This window comes from Pelodiscus sinensis, chromosome 3, assembly GCF_052426305.1.
Source record: "Pelodiscus sinensis isolate ZL-2025 chromosome 3, ASM5242630v1, whole genome shotgun sequence".
NCBI classification, from domain to species: domain Eukaryota; kingdom Metazoa; phylum Chordata; order Testudines; family Trionychidae; genus Pelodiscus; species Pelodiscus sinensis.
The window spans coordinates 9,987,401-10,002,623 of record NC_143054.1 but is presented as its reverse complement, the minus strand read 5'-3'; the positions used below and the strand labels follow the sequence as shown (position 1 = coordinate 10,002,623).

General features: G+C 47.7%; 1 long non-coding RNA gene across 1 annotated transcript; it reads left to right on the top strand.

The window, feature by feature from the left end:
- The first annotated feature begins 4,196 nt into the window (after nucleotides 1–4,196).
- On the top strand, nucleotides 4,197–10,235 carry LOC149524617 (uncharacterized). The gene is made up of 4 exons (XR_016349101.1): nucleotides 4,197–4,285; nucleotides 6,272–6,359; nucleotides 7,868–7,995; nucleotides 10,064–10,235. It is a non-coding gene; the product is annotated as an uncharacterized LOC149524617 (long non-coding RNA).
- Nucleotides 10,236–15,223: the final 4,988 nt, after the last annotated feature.

The following is a 15,223-nucleotide window of genomic DNA, read 5'->3' as shown; positions in this document are numbered from 1 at the left end:
CTAGGGAGCCTAATGTAGGCATTCAAAGTTGCAAATCAAGACTGGGATTTAAATATCCCCCGCTTGACTTGCATCTTCCCGGCTGCTCTCCATTTTTGAAACGTACAAGTCTGGACTAACTGCCCGCGGCTACACGCAGCAGGGACCCGGTATTTAAAATTAAAGCCCTAATTCGAACTACCTGTTATACCTCCTGTAAGCAGCTAATCTTAAAGAGCCACACACAGGGTTCCCCACTCCTGACATGAGTTTTTTGCCATTGAATTCTTAAGGTTTTGGAGACTGGGACACGCTGAAGTGCAGATGTTTGGTTTGATGCAAGTGATATTTATCAGACTGTGCTGCAATCTGTCAATTACCACTCTTAATCTTTGTACAGCACCAGCAACATCCCTGACCCACTTCAGGGAAATACAATTAACTGGGTCCTACCTGGGAGCAGTTGCACCACATAAACATTGACTTCCTAGAGCAAAGCCAGTTCAAGCCAAAGCTGAGACTCCCACTGACTTCATGAAGCTCGGGGAAAATGCCCAGTTTCCAAGAGGGATTGCAGGAAGCAGGTCTATCTGGGGAGAGGCAAGGGAAGAAGGTTTATTCGTTTTGAACAAATTGTATCTATATATTATATGTATGTTGGACAATTACCTACTTGTATTCATCCAAACCTAGAGGAGAAGAACAAGAGCTCAGTGGTGGGGCAGAGGGGGAGCAAGGGACTGGTCTGGGGGACGATGGAATTCCTTCCTCACAACAACCAGAAGCCGTAGTTGAAACTTGCTGAGGGTGCAATCCATCCCCTCACGCAGGTCATTAATAAGGATGTTGAGCAAAATGGCCCTAGAACTGATCCTTGGGGCACTCTCCTTGATAGCGACCGCCAACCAGACAGCGAGCCATTGACCACTATTTGTTGAGAAAGATGATCTATCCAGCTTTCTGTCTACCATACTGTCCATTTGTTCAATCCATACTTAAACTTGTTGGGAATAATACCAGGGGGGATATATTAAAATTTTGCTAAATTCAAGTTATATCATGTTCATTGCCTTCTCCATATCCAGAGAACCAGTTCCATCATCATGGAAGGTAATCAGGATGGCAAGGCATGACTTTCCCTTGCTGAATCCATTTTGACAATTCTTCACCTTTTCATCTTTTCCAAGTGCTTTAAAATGGATTTCTTGAAGATTCCTTCTATGATTTTGCCAAGGACTGAAGGAACTTCCTACTAAAGAAGACACTGCCAGTTATTTAGGAGACTTTGGTAGCTACACTGTGGGACGGGGGTCATCCAGATCTCAAACAGTACATCTACACTCGCCCCCTAGTTCGAACTAGGGAGGCTAATGAGGGCGACCGAGATTGCAAATGAAGTGCGGGATTTAAATATTCCATTCCTTCTGTCCCCCCCTCCACACCCACTCCCCCCCGATACTTCCACTCCCACAGTGATGCGAGATGGGAGAGCCAGCAAGACCCCGAACCCTGAGCTTTCCCTTCCCTTCCTCCCCTTGCCTCCCCCTTCCAGCACCCTCCTTCCAGGTTTCCCCCTCTCATCTCCCACACTCATTCCTCCCTCCCCCCACCTCAGCACTATGAAATAAAAGAGATTTTTGTTGGCAAAAGAGGTGTTTTTATTTTACATTAGGAAGGGTGGTTAGTGAGGGGAAAGAGGAAGAAGGTGAGGGTGGAAGAAGGCCCCAGTGGGGCATTCCAGGGAGAGTTCAGTCCTTCTCCACGTGGAAGCTCTCCCACAGGGCTTCCTGGATCTGGACAGCCCCCCGCTGAGAATCCCGGATGGCGTCGGTGCGGGGCTGCATGTACTGGCCAGCGAAGTGTTCTACCTCAGCCATCCAGGCTGGCAGAAAAGTCTCCCCCTTTCTCTCACATAAATTGTGCAGCACACAACATGCTGCCAACACAGGAGGGATATTGTGCTCGGTGAGGTCGAGGCGGGTGAGGGGGTATATGAAGCGGGTTTTCAGGTGTCCAAAGGCCGCCTCCACCACAATGCGGGCTCTGATGAGCCTGGCATTGAAAGCCTGCCGGGAGGGGTTGAGGTGCCCCGTGTATGGCTTCATCAGCCAGGGCTGCAGTGGGTAGGCTGCATTCCCCACCATGCACACGGGCATGTCCACGTCCCCGACCCTGTTGTGGCGGTCGGGGAAGAAGGTCCCAGTGTGTAGCCTCTGGCACACGGAGGAGTTGCAGAACACCCGTGCATCATGTGCCATGCCGGACCAGCCCACATTAATGTCCTTGAACTGGCCCCGGTGGTCAGATACGGCCTGCAGGATCACTGAGAAGTAGCCCTTCCTGTTGATATACAGGGAGGCCTGGTGTTCCAGGGTACGGATGGGGATGTGTGTCCCGTCCATTGCCCCCCCGCAGTTGGGGAAGCCCAGGGCGCCGAACACCTGGATGACCGCGTCCAGGTCGGTGAGGCGGACGACCCTGGGTCAACTGTTGGTCTCCCCAGTGCTCCAGGACGATGCTGTCCCATAAGTCACTGCTTGTGTCCAGACGCCAGATACGGCGGGGCACGCTGGCGTTCGGGTGCTGCTGCCACTACTCCACGACCCCCAGGGAGGCCAGGGGGAGGGGCAGGGTGCTGACGTGTGTCGCGAGAATCACAGGCCCAATGATGCATACCCAAGGGGGGAAGGACAGAACCAGGTGGACTGTTGTATCAAATAAAAAATATTTATTCATGACAGTGATGAATTTATAGTATTTATTCTAAGATTTTTAATAGACCGTGTTAACAATGAATTTACAGTATTTAATATATTTATTCTATGATTTCTAGTTAAACGTGTCAGAGATATAAGCATGGAAATGGCAAGGGGAATAGTCTCTAGTCTCAAAATATCCAGCTACACTAATTAAATAACAGTGATAACTACAAACTCTATGTACTAACCAAAAAACTACAACCTTAAGCTTATACAACAAGAAAAAATCAAATCATACATACCAACTTACACAGCACACGGAACATTTCACAGATATCGGTTCGGTTGCGAAGGCCTTGGTTACGCCTGTGAGTCGGGGGAGGTGGCTGGTCGGTTGATCAGGGTGGCAGCGCTTTGAAGTATACGAGACGTGTCCAGATGCCAGATATGGCGGGGCATGCTGGCGACCGGGTGCTGTGGCCAATCTTCCACGACCCCAGGGAGGCCAGGGGGAGGGGCAGAGGGCTGACGTGCACCAGATGGTGCCAGGTAGCCTGCAGCCATTGGTGCTGGGCTTGCAGCAACAAGTCCAAAAACTGTACCAGAATGCGCAGGGCCAGCTCGGGCTCCATGGTGCCAAGTGCAGCGCCGTCCCCAATGAGAACGACTGAAACAGGCAGGCAGAGAGGAAAATGCTTTGCTGTCCCTCTGCGAGGTAGGCAAGCAAGCGGAAAAGCTGAGAACCGGCTGTCCAGGGGGGTCCCTTTAAACACAAGCCTCAGATAACCTAAGATAGCAGCCACACTAAGGAACTACTGACCTGATGCCCTGCTGGAACCGGTTTCAGCTGCCCTTAAATGTGACACAGTGTTCAATCAGTGTGGACGTGCTAATTTGAATTAGCAAAACGCTCATTCAAATTAGTTTTTGGGTCTAGATGCGTTATTTCGAATTAGCTTACTTCGAATTCACTAAGTCGAAATAAGTTAATTTGAAATAACGTTGTAGTGTAGACATGCCCTTAGTCTTTAAGGTACCACAGAACTTCTAATTGTTTTTATGAAAAATGGAACTAATCATCAAAGAATGTGAGAGGCCTTTACAGTATTGGCCACTTCTGCCGGCAGCTGAAAGTGCTGACGGAGACAATGCCAATTAGAGATGGATATAACATTGTGTTAAATTGGCCAAAAACATGGAGGACTATGGGAAGTTGCCTGTTGAAGTAAGTTGTTGATCAGAGACAAATGAGCAGATGTTCGTTATATGTGCCAAGATATTTTACCCAAACCGCTGTAGCCTAACATAGTTTACACAATCTGGGATGGCACAAGATGTTTTGCACAAAGACCCTAAATACTCCAGAGAGACAGAGTTGCAAGAATCCCAACATCCAAACAGTAGTAGCACAGTTCAGAATTTCCCCACAAGCAGGGTGCTTTCTGATTGGCCCAAAGCAGGTTGGCCAAGAAGAAACCAAGCTTTCAGAAACTGTATAAAATTGAGAGTTTGTATTATCAAAACCCACTCCCTAAAGCTTATAGATCTGCATGAGAGACAGTAACTGGGACTGTCATCACCTGTCGATTGAGAGCATCCCCAATCAGGTAACTATTAAGGTTGTTTCCCTTATGATCCCTCTACTATCTCTTCCTGTACAGGTCTGTCTCGGGAAATGGTTGGGAGATGCAGAAAGAGAAGACTATCGGTGTCATAACTGTTTCTGTGACTGAACTACTTGAATGAACTCTGTAGCTGTTTGGAGAAACCACTTGGAGCCACTGTGATGCAGTGCTGGAGAACAGGCCTTCATTCCAGCTTTCATGGATAAGTAGCAAAATTCCGTGCATTTCGTTTATGCAAATAAAAGCATGGCTATTTTAAAGCTAGCTGAGTTAAAAACATGGGCAGGATAATTCCAGTTATCTGACTTCCCTTTGTACAAGGAATCCTAGTTACCCAAATGCGCTGTGTGAATCACCCACTGCTGAGCTACATTTAGCGTGGTGGGAGCTGTGATTTGGGAGGATTTCCAGAATTAGCAATGAGGACAAGAGGAAAAGGGAAGAAGAAGTAGGCGTAAGGTAGGGGGAAGATTAAGTGGGAAGGGAGAGAAAAAGCAAACAGGGAAGAGAGACAGAGGAAGCGGTTAAGGCAAAGACAGAAAGGAAAAGCCTTCAAGGAGAGAAAGGACAAAGGGAGACACAGGGCAGGTGTTAGGGAAAGAGAACAGGGCCGAAGGGATGGGGAATGAGGAAATGCAGAGGAGAGTGGAGGAGAGAGAAAGGGAAAGAAAAGAAGAGCAGAGGAATAGCCACAGAAGCAGACAAACTCCTTGTTTCTTCTTGAGGGAATCCTGACACGGACAACTCTGGGTTCTATAAGCCCCTGTTTAAATAGTGAGGGGTAGGGCCAGCTCTCTTCTCTGGAGCTGTCAGTGCTCAAGCAGCACCAAACAGTCTCCTGTCTCCCTTTGCTTCATTACCCTTCCTTCTCCTTTTCCCCCCTTCTGCCTTCTCTCTGTCTCCCTTTGGGCTCTGCCCATACAGCACCTTGGGAACTCCCCTCACTGCAGCATGTAGGGGTGAAGCGCAGCTCAGAATGACCCCTTCCTCTTCCGAGTTCCCTTTTAACTTGAAATTCTCTTTCCTATTTGTCTGCTCAAATGCCTGGTTATCCCATGTTTTGGCTGTCTCCAAGGACTGTCAGATAAAGGGGTGTGTGCTGTCATAGAAGTGTGTTGTCTAAAATTGGGGTAGCTCAGGCTACGTCTACACTGTAGCCTTCTTGCGGAAAAGCATATGCAAATGAAGCGCTGCGTGGAATATTGCTGCACTTCATTTGCATAAGTAATGAGCAGCCTTTTTTGTGCAATAGGCTTTTAAGAAAAAAACAAGCTGTGTACATGGCTCCTTTTAGGGCAAAAGCCTCTTGCTCAAAATCGGTTGCTAATTAATTATTCAAATGAAGCATGGCAATATTCCATGCTGTGCTTCATTTGCATAAGCTTTTTCAGAAGAAGGCTACAGTGTAGACGCAGTCTCTGTGTGTGGGTGTCCCAGTTTCCCTGGGCACTGAAGCCTGGTGAGGATGGGAGTTTTGGATGTGACTCTCACTGTGAGGGAGGCTGCCTGAGGCTGCCCCAGCTCAGTAATTACACACCAGTGGCTCAGGCTCTCATGTAACCTGAGGCTAGGTGGGGTGTGTATGTGTGTGTGTGGGTGTGTGTGTGTTGCAACCAGATAACCCCTCTTGCCCAGGAAGCTGAACAAAGGAGGAGGCAGGGCTGACTAAAGGGTGAGACTGGTGCTGAGTGTGTGTGTGAGTCTCTGCTGTCTTAGGACGCAGGGAAGTGGCCCATGGCTCTGCCTTTCGGCCCCTGCTCCTGAAGATGGATTGTACTGGCTGCTCCTGGTTCCTGAGCTAACCAGTCTGTGCTATGCTGCACCCTTGTGAACGAAGACATTTTCTGTTCGACTTGCTGGCGGAGAGTCACATTTGGCTGCGGATGGGAGTGTGGGGCCAGAGACTCCCCACTCTTTGGTGACAACCTATAAATGTCTCCTCTCTGTCTTTTTGTATGTTCTCTGCAGCTGCGCTGAGATCCCTGCTCATCTCCAGCCATGAAGATCCTTTATCTGCTCTTTGCTCTTTTCTTTCTGGTGCTCCAGGTTTCACCAGGTAAGATGTCGGTGAAAAGGGGTGATGATGCAGAGGGATCTCTAGCCTGCACTTACATTGTCTAACCCTTTCTTTTAGATAAACATCGGACTCTTTTTATAATGAACACTAGTGCCTTTTCAGGCCGGTTTACACTGCAAGCTTAGGTCGATGTAGTCAGCATAAGGTCACATTTGTACTAAGTCTCTTTACACAGCTGAACCCTTTCCTTCCACCTAAAGGGCCTTTAAAATTTACCCTCGTACATCATAAAGTCAGAATGGACATTCATGCTTGGAATTAAGGGCAGTGTAAACACTATAATTTGCTTAAAAGGCTACTTCCACACTGCAATGCTATTTCAGGATACCGGAGTATCCTTAAATAGCTATCCCACGTCTTCACAGCAAGCCCGTTATTTCAGCATGGCATGTAGAGTATTCATGAAGCAGTTAATCACAGAATTGGACAACTAGGTCGGATACAGAAAAAATGAATTCATACCAACCTGTCCAATATATGTTTGGTCTAGGAGCAGGCACAGAGCCGGCAGCCGGAAGACTGTAATTTACAATGCTGCTTCTGCTGCTGGCTAGAGTTAATAATTCGGTGCTTTCATAGCCTCTATTATAATATCAGGGCTCATTTGCCACTGAGAAGTTACGTGGTTGCGAATAGAGCCCAGGTCTATAAAATGATAGTCCCTAATTCCAGTGTCTTGGTCCCCACTCTCACCTCTCTGAGAATCTCCCACAGGTATGTGTTTGGCATTCTTCCTTCGAATGATCTGTTTGGGGCAGTATTTGCCACCCTGGTATGTATCTGTTTCAGTTGCCCAACAAACAATTGTAGAATACTCAGGTTGGAGGATTTTTAACAAGTTTTGGTTGCATGCCTCGGGGCAGGATTTTCAAAGCTTCAGGTTCTTCAGAGTGGCCACTACTCAGCAAGAAAGTATTCGTGAATGAGTCTTCAGGGGGAAAAAAAAGCTGCAGGTTCTTCAGAGTGGCCACTGCTCAGCAAGAAAGTATTTGTGAATGAGTCTTCAGAAAAAAAAATCAGTTCAGAGTCACACAGAGAGACAGGCATTCCTTCTCTTTGAAATATGATAGTCATCCTGATGCAGCACAGAATCCTGGCTGGCTAAATTCCATTGGTTACGCTGCCTGGCACATCACTTAGTAGCCAGAAGGAACCAAAACTACAGCTGGAGCTACTAAAAGGAAGGTGAAGAGGTGGTTTACATGCTTTGGAGATGATGCTCAAAATTTAGCTGTGAAATAGTCCTAGGATCAGGAAGTTGCCTGAGATGTGCATGTGAAAATCTATTCAGAGTTGGTTGAATTGTTCTCTGTGAAAATATCTCCACTACTGGACCAATCCTATTCAACATGGTGCACAGAAAGATTAGTGGAGTGACTAGGTAGTGTCTTAGTGAGTGGGAAACACCTGTAAAACTGCAGTCACAATGCTCATTTTCCCTCTTGTGTATTTATGAAAGTCAAGACTTTTTTTGTTTTTTGGTGCAGGACTTGGGTGTCCTCCTCATTGTGGAAATCGATGTTATAGGATGAGAGGCATTTGCATTTATCGTCTTTGTCCAACCAATATGCGTCCCATATTTCACTGCTATCCGTTCGTATGCTGTCATCACTGGGTAAGTTCAGGATTCCACAAGGAAGACATGATTATGTGAACAGAGATATTTTCCCTTCACTTTCTATATTGTTTAATCTTGGTGGAGGCATATTTCAAAGGCTTCTTTGTTTTCCTGGATTCTACCCGCCTGGGAGATCAGCTCGGCCCCGGTGGGAGGCCAAGCGTTGGCAAGAGGCCCTTTGGGGTCCAGCTGTGGCCATTGGCTTCACATCCCCCCCTCGCCAGGTCTGCTTGCTGCCCCTTCTCCTGCCTAGCCCCATGACCCCTTATCCCCCCCCAGCTCTGCTTCCCACCCCGTCGTCCTGCCAGCAAGCCCCAAGGCCCCCTGGACACCCTCCCCACCAGCGCTGCTTCCCTATCCCATTCCTCCAGGCCCCCCCATTCTCCCCTACAGCCCCCGATGCTCCCCCAGGTCTGCTTTCCACCCCCTTCCAGCCAAGCCCGCCTCCTTCCTCTCCCTGCGTGGCACCCCGCCCCCCTTCCCCTCACTCCCACTCCCCCCCACGTGGCTGTGCGGCGGGGCCTGGTGGGGGGAGCAAGCAGTGGCAAGCGGTCCTTTTAGGGCCACGCAGGGATGAGAAGGAGCGGGGGCTGGCTGGCTGGGGATGGAAAGCAGAGCTGGGGGGAGATTGGAGGCTGTGGGCCTGGAAGGGAAGATGGGGGGGCAGAAGAAGGGGGGCTGGCTGGCTGGCTGGGGGTGTAAAGCAGAGCTGGGGGGAGATTGGGGGCTGTGGGCCTGGAGGGGAAGATGGGGGGGCAGAGGAAGGGGGGAGGAAAGCAGCGTTTGCGGAGGAGGGTGTCTGGGGGCCTGTGCAGCCCGAACCAGCACAGAGTAAGGAGAAGGCATTACAGACGCACAGACACTGGCCTACTATATTTCATAATAGTAACAGTGCAGCATCTACACTGCAGCTATTTCGGAAGGGCAGTTCGTCCCCGTGGAATGAGGTTTAAAAAAGTCTGAATAAGCTGACAACAATGAATTGCTGTGTAGATGTTCGCATTGTTAATAACGGAAGAGTGTAGACACACCCGGACTCAGAGCAGAACATATTTGGAGTTCTGCAGTGATTAGTTCTTGACCATGCACCATTTAACATTTTTGTTTAATGACCATGAAGAAACCTTAAAATCATCACTGACAAAGATAGCAAAGAACTTTAAAAAAGCAGCAGTAGGAAATAATGAAGCAGGGAAGGCAGGCAACAGAAGAATCTCAGTCACTTCCTAACGTGGACCCAAGCAAAAATAAAATAGCTTAATACAGTTACAAATAAGAGTGGTCACCTAAGAACAAAAAAAGTGGGGAACTCTGTATTCGAAAGCAATGGGCTGGGCTAGTCTATGCGTAAGATTCGAAAGAGGATATGCAAATTCCGCAGGAAAGCTCCGCTTTCGAAAATGAGATCGGAAGAAGATATGGAAATTCCTGCAGAATTTGCATATCCTCTTTCGAATCTTCTGCATAGCCTAGACATAGCCTTAGACAAAGGAACACAGGAAATCAAACTGGACCCCGGACTGACCACTGTGGGGCCCCAATACGCACATCCTACCAGTCTGAAAGTGAACCATTGACAACTGCTGTTTGATTGTGTTCTTTCAAGCACTTGTACCTCCACCTTATAGAAATATCTCCTACACTACATTTTCCTAGTTTGCACATGAGAAACTCATGGGCAACTGTTGCAAACTCTTACTAAAACTCTTACTGACCTATATCATGTCTATGGCATCTCCTAGCCCACTAGACAGTAATCCCGTCAAAGAATGAAAATGGATTGTATTGGCAGGATTTAGTCTAGACAAAGACATGTTGACTGTTATCCTCCAGGTGCTTACAAGTTAATGATTTCAGAATTATTTTCAGTATCTTTCCAAGAAATGAGGTCTGTCTGATGGATGTAAAATTTTCACAGTTCTGTTTGGTCCCTTTTTAAAGATAGATACAATCTTTCGGCCTTCCCCTGTTCTCTGTGACCTCACTTCTTCATCACGAGATCTCACATATATTCGGCCATTTTTATTAAAACTGTAGTTTTCTAATGTAATGTCATATTATTCAGATTACACGGGAGTGATGACAACAAAGATTCTCAAGGCATCATCTCTGGGAAGGTGGAAGAAAATGCCTTGCAGTGAAAATCTTGAAGAAAATGCAGAAAAAGGCTCTCTATTCTGTAGTATGACTTTTGTCTTACTGAAATAAAAGCAACTGGTTGTGCTGGTGTATTGCAAACATGTGTGAGTGTTTTCATGAGCACGCTGAGCTTGTTTGCATACAGAGCAATGGGGATGATGGCCGTGTTTTGAAATGTTTTCAAGGTGGAGTTGTTAAAAGGGACAGAGAGAGAAATCTCCTCCGTGTTCTAAGTCCCTAGACTTTGACGGGGTTATTACATGGCTGGCACAGCAATTGTAAGTGAGTGAGAGAAGACCGGCAGTGCATCTCTCCTCTTCTCTACCAACTGCCTCATCACTCCCCACGACATTCTCCATGACAGGTACCCACCCTGACTTCCCATGTATCCTTCGCTCCCATCCCGTTAAGCCCATAGTTGATCTCTTCTCCTGTCCTGCCGGGCTCACATATCACAGGCAGAACCTCACACACGAGACATCAGCCCAAGCTTAACACTGAGCTAAGCCCCTCGTTCCTACAACCCATCTCCACCTGGGACACCTGCCTCTGCTTCAGCCAGGCTTCCCCAGCCATTTCAACCCAGTGCTACCCTGCTCCAAAGCAGAGTCCTGCCCCACCCACAGCCTAATCTATGGGGTGATAGTTACCTTAACTGTGTGCTTTCTGGGTGTCATGTGATCAAACTTCAAATGCCCTCCCACCCCCCTCTGTATCTCAGGTCACATGGAAAGGGCTCTATAGATGTAAGGACACACAGCAAGAAGGGAGAAGGGCTTGGAGTCCTACAGAGCATCTGAGCTTCTGTAGATCTCAGCATGCCCACAGGAGGTAAAAATTGAATGCTGACATCCCTCCATCGACCCTAAATACTCAACTTCCTCTGCTACCCCTCCACCCACCCTGCCCTCTTCTATCCCCTGTAGCTGCAAACCTACCCCCCCACACACAAACACAGGCACACATTTCTTCCTCTACCCATTTATCCATCTCCTCCTCATTGCTCCATCCTTCTGTGCAGGCCCACATCCTTATTCCCTCAGTCTTTCGCCCTGCAAGCATTCTCAAGGGGAATTGATTTTCTTTTAAAAAACAGTGGCAGTGCATTATATATAGTCAGCTGAGCTCAGATCCAATTTCTCCATAATGATAATCAGAAAAAAATGGGGAGAAGCAAGTTCATTCACAAATTTCTCCCCCCAAAACTGCTTTCAAATATCAAACGTCATCTTTTATAACCCCTGAATAATGTAATCCATTCAAGAGCTCTGTTTCCTTCATTCTTTGTGCTCTGTTCCTCGGGGTGGCCCATTTGCTTTCTATCCTTCCCCTCCAGCGTTATAAGGAGATAACCCTATTGGTTGTTGTCCCAGTCCTCATTCTTATTATCTCACATGTCTGGGTGTTACTTCTCATGGAGTGAAGCCACCAAAATCTTCTGAAGAACTGGCACCATCTTATTTAGTAGAAAGTCCCCTTGGTCCTGGGAAAAATAAAAAAAGGGATTCCCAAGGAAAGTTGCTCTATCTTACCACTCTTTGTCTAGGTAGGAAGTCCCAACTATCTGCTAAATTTGCTTTAGCTCAACATACAGAATGTAGCCCGTAGGCCTCTTGTGTTACAGCCAAACTACTTCAGCATAAACCTATTGCATCCTGTTATAATAACCAAGTATTTAAACCCTAAGGAAATAAGAAATCTATACGATAGAGTATATTGAAGCAAGTGGGTTAGCCCTATAGGCTAAAACTGGGAAGGAGATTTAGGGGTGAGTACATAAGAACATAAGAATGGCCGTTCTGGGTCTGACCAAAGGTCCATCTAGCCCAGTAGCCTGTCTGCCGACAGTGGCCAGCACCAGGTGCCCCAGAGGGGGTGATCAAGCGATTAGTCTCCTGTCATCCTTCTCCAGCTTCTGACAAACAGAGGCCAGGGACACCATTTCTATCCACTGGCTAATAGCCTTTTATGCACCTAACCTCCATGAACGTATCTAGCTTCTCTTTTAACTCTGTTAGGGTATGTCTGCACTAGCCCCCTAGTTCAAACTAGGGAGGCTAATGTAGGGATTCGAAGTTGCAAATCAAGCCTGGGATTTAAATATCCTACGCTTGATTTGCATCTTCCCGGCGGCTCTCCATTTTTTAAATGTATAAGTCCGGACTAACTGCCCGCAGCTACGCGCAGCTGGGACCCTGTAGTTCGAATTAAAGCCCTAATTCAAACTACCTGTTATTCCTCCTGCAATCAGCTAAACTTAAAGAACCACACACAGGGTTCCACACTCCTGACATGGGTTTTTTGCCATTGAATTCTTAAGGTTTTGGAGACTGGGACACGCTGAAGTGCAGATGTTTGGTTTGATGCAAGTGATATTTATCAGACTGTGCTGCAATCTGTTAATTACCACTCTTAGTCTTTGTACAGCACCAGCAACATCCCTGAGCCACTTCAGGGAAATACAATTAACTGGGTCCTACTTGGGAGCAGTTGCACCCCATGAACATCAACTTTCTGGAGCAAAGCCAGTTCAAACCAATGCTGAGACTCCCAGTGACTTCATGAAGCTTGGGGAAACTGCGCTGTTTCCGAGAGGGATTGCAGGAAGCAGGTCTATCTGGGGAGAGGCAAGGAGAAAAGGTGTATTCATTTAGAACAAATTGTATCAATATATTATATGTATGTAGGGCAATTTCCTACTTGTATGCATCTAAACCCAGAGGAGAAAAACAAGAGCTCAGTGCGGGTGGTGGAGTAGAGGGAGAGTAAGGGACTGGTCTGGGGGAGGATGAAATTCCTTCCTCACAACAATCAGAAGCCGTAATTGAAACGTGCTGAGGGTGCAATCCATCCCCTCACGCAGGTCATTAATAAAGATGTTGAACAAAATGGCCCTAGAACTGATCCTTGGGCACTCTCCTTGATAGCGACCGCTCACCACAATGCGGGCTCTAATGAGCCTGGCATTGAAAGCCTGCTGGGAGGGGTTGAGGTGTCCCGTGTATGGCTTCATCAGCCAGGGCTGCAGGGGGTAGGCTGCATTCCCCACCAGGCACACGGGCATGTCCACGTCCCCGACCCTGATGTGGCGGTTGGGGAAGAAGGTCCCGGTGTGCAGTCTCTGGCACACGGAGGAGTTGCAGAACACCCGTGCGTCATGTGCCATGCCGGACCAGCCCACATTAATGTCCTTGAACTGGCCCCGGTGGTCAGATACGGCCTGCAGGATCACTGAGAAGTAGCCCTTCCTTTTGATATACAGGGAGGCCTGGTGTTCCAGGGCACGGATGGGGATGTGTGTCCCGTCCATCACCCCCCCGTAGTTGGGGAAGCACAGGGCGCCGAATCCCTGGATGACCGCGTCCAGGTCGGTGAAGCAGACGACCCTGGGTCCACTGTTGGTCTCCCCAGTGCTCCAGGACGATGCTGTCCCACCAGTCACTGCTTTTGTCCAGACACCAGATACGGCAGGGGACGCTGGCTTTCGGGTGCTGCTGCCACTACTCCACGACCCCCAGGGAGGCCAGGGAGAAGGGCAGGAGGCTGACGTGTGTCGCGAGAATCACAGGTCCAATGATGCACACCCAAGGGGGGAAGGACAGAACCAGGTAGACTGTTGTATCAAATAAAAAATATTTATTTATGACAGTGATGAATTTATAGTATGTATTCTAAGATTTTTAATAGACCGTGTTAACAATGAATTTGCAGTATTTAATATATTTATTCTATGTTTTCGAGATAATCGTGTCAGAGATATAAGGAAGGGAATGGCAAGGGGAATAGTCTCTAGTCTCAAAATATCCAGCTACACTAATTAAACAACAGTGATTACTACAAACTCTATGTACTACCCAAAACAACTACAACCTTAAGCTTATACAACAAGAAAAAATCAAATCATACATACCAACTTACACAGCACACGGAACATTTCACAGATATCGGTTCAGTTGCGAAGGCCTTGGTTACTCCCGTGAGTCGGGGGAGGTGGCTGGTCGGTTGATAAGGCCGGCAGCGCTTTGAAGTATACGAGACGGCACACGCACGGTGGTACAAGTGTTGCGAAGACCTCCTAGAGTGAACTGTGCGATGAGTATTTATCCCCACATCTGCACATCGATTTCCAGCACTTGCATATTACCATATATGGCCCAATGGTCACCAAGTGGGGGGTCTGTGTCCCAGGGGTTGGGTCAAAACTGTGCAGGTTTCATGCGACCAGGTAAGCCCTGCAGTTCTCACCCTAAGGTGCGGGGTGGGAGAGTCTGAGGCTATTTTCCCCTTTTCACACCTTCCCTTTTTCTAAAGGCAATGGTATGGAGGAAGGGTGCGGCCGGTTTCTTCCAAGGAGTACTGCAGCCCACTATAGCAAGAGCAGCCTGGCCAAACTTTTTCACTGGGGGGGGACGGTTTCTCTTCTCTAACAACGTGCACCAGATGGTGCCGGGCAGCCTCCAGCCATTGGTGCCAGGCTTGCAGTAACAAGTCCAAAAACTGCACCAGAATGCCCAGGGCCAGCTCGGGCTCCATGTTGCCAAGTGCAGCGCCGTCCCCAATGAGAACGACTAAAACAGGCAGGCAGAGAGGAAAACGCTTTGCTGTCCCTCGGCGAGGTAGGCAAGCAAGCCAAAAAGCTGAGAACTGGCTGTCCAGGGGGGTCCCTTTAAGCACAAGCCTCAGATAACCTAAGATAGCAGCCACACAAAGCAACTACTGACCAGATACCCTGCTGGAACCGGTTTCAGCTGCCCTTAAATGTGACACAGTGTCCAATCAGTGTGGACGCGCTAATTCGAATTAGCAAAACACTAATTCGAATTAGTTTTTGGGTCTAGATGAGTTATTTCGAATTAGCTTACTTGGAATTAACTAATTCAAAATAAGTTAATTTGAAATAACGCTGTAGTCTAGACATACCCTTAGTCTTTAAGGTACCACAGAACTCCTAATTGTTTTTATGAAAAATGTAACGAATCATCAAAGAATGTGAGAGGACTTTACAGTATTGGCCATTTCTGACGGCAGCTGAAAGTGCTGACGGAGAAAATGCCAATTAGAGATGGATATAACATTGTGTTAAATT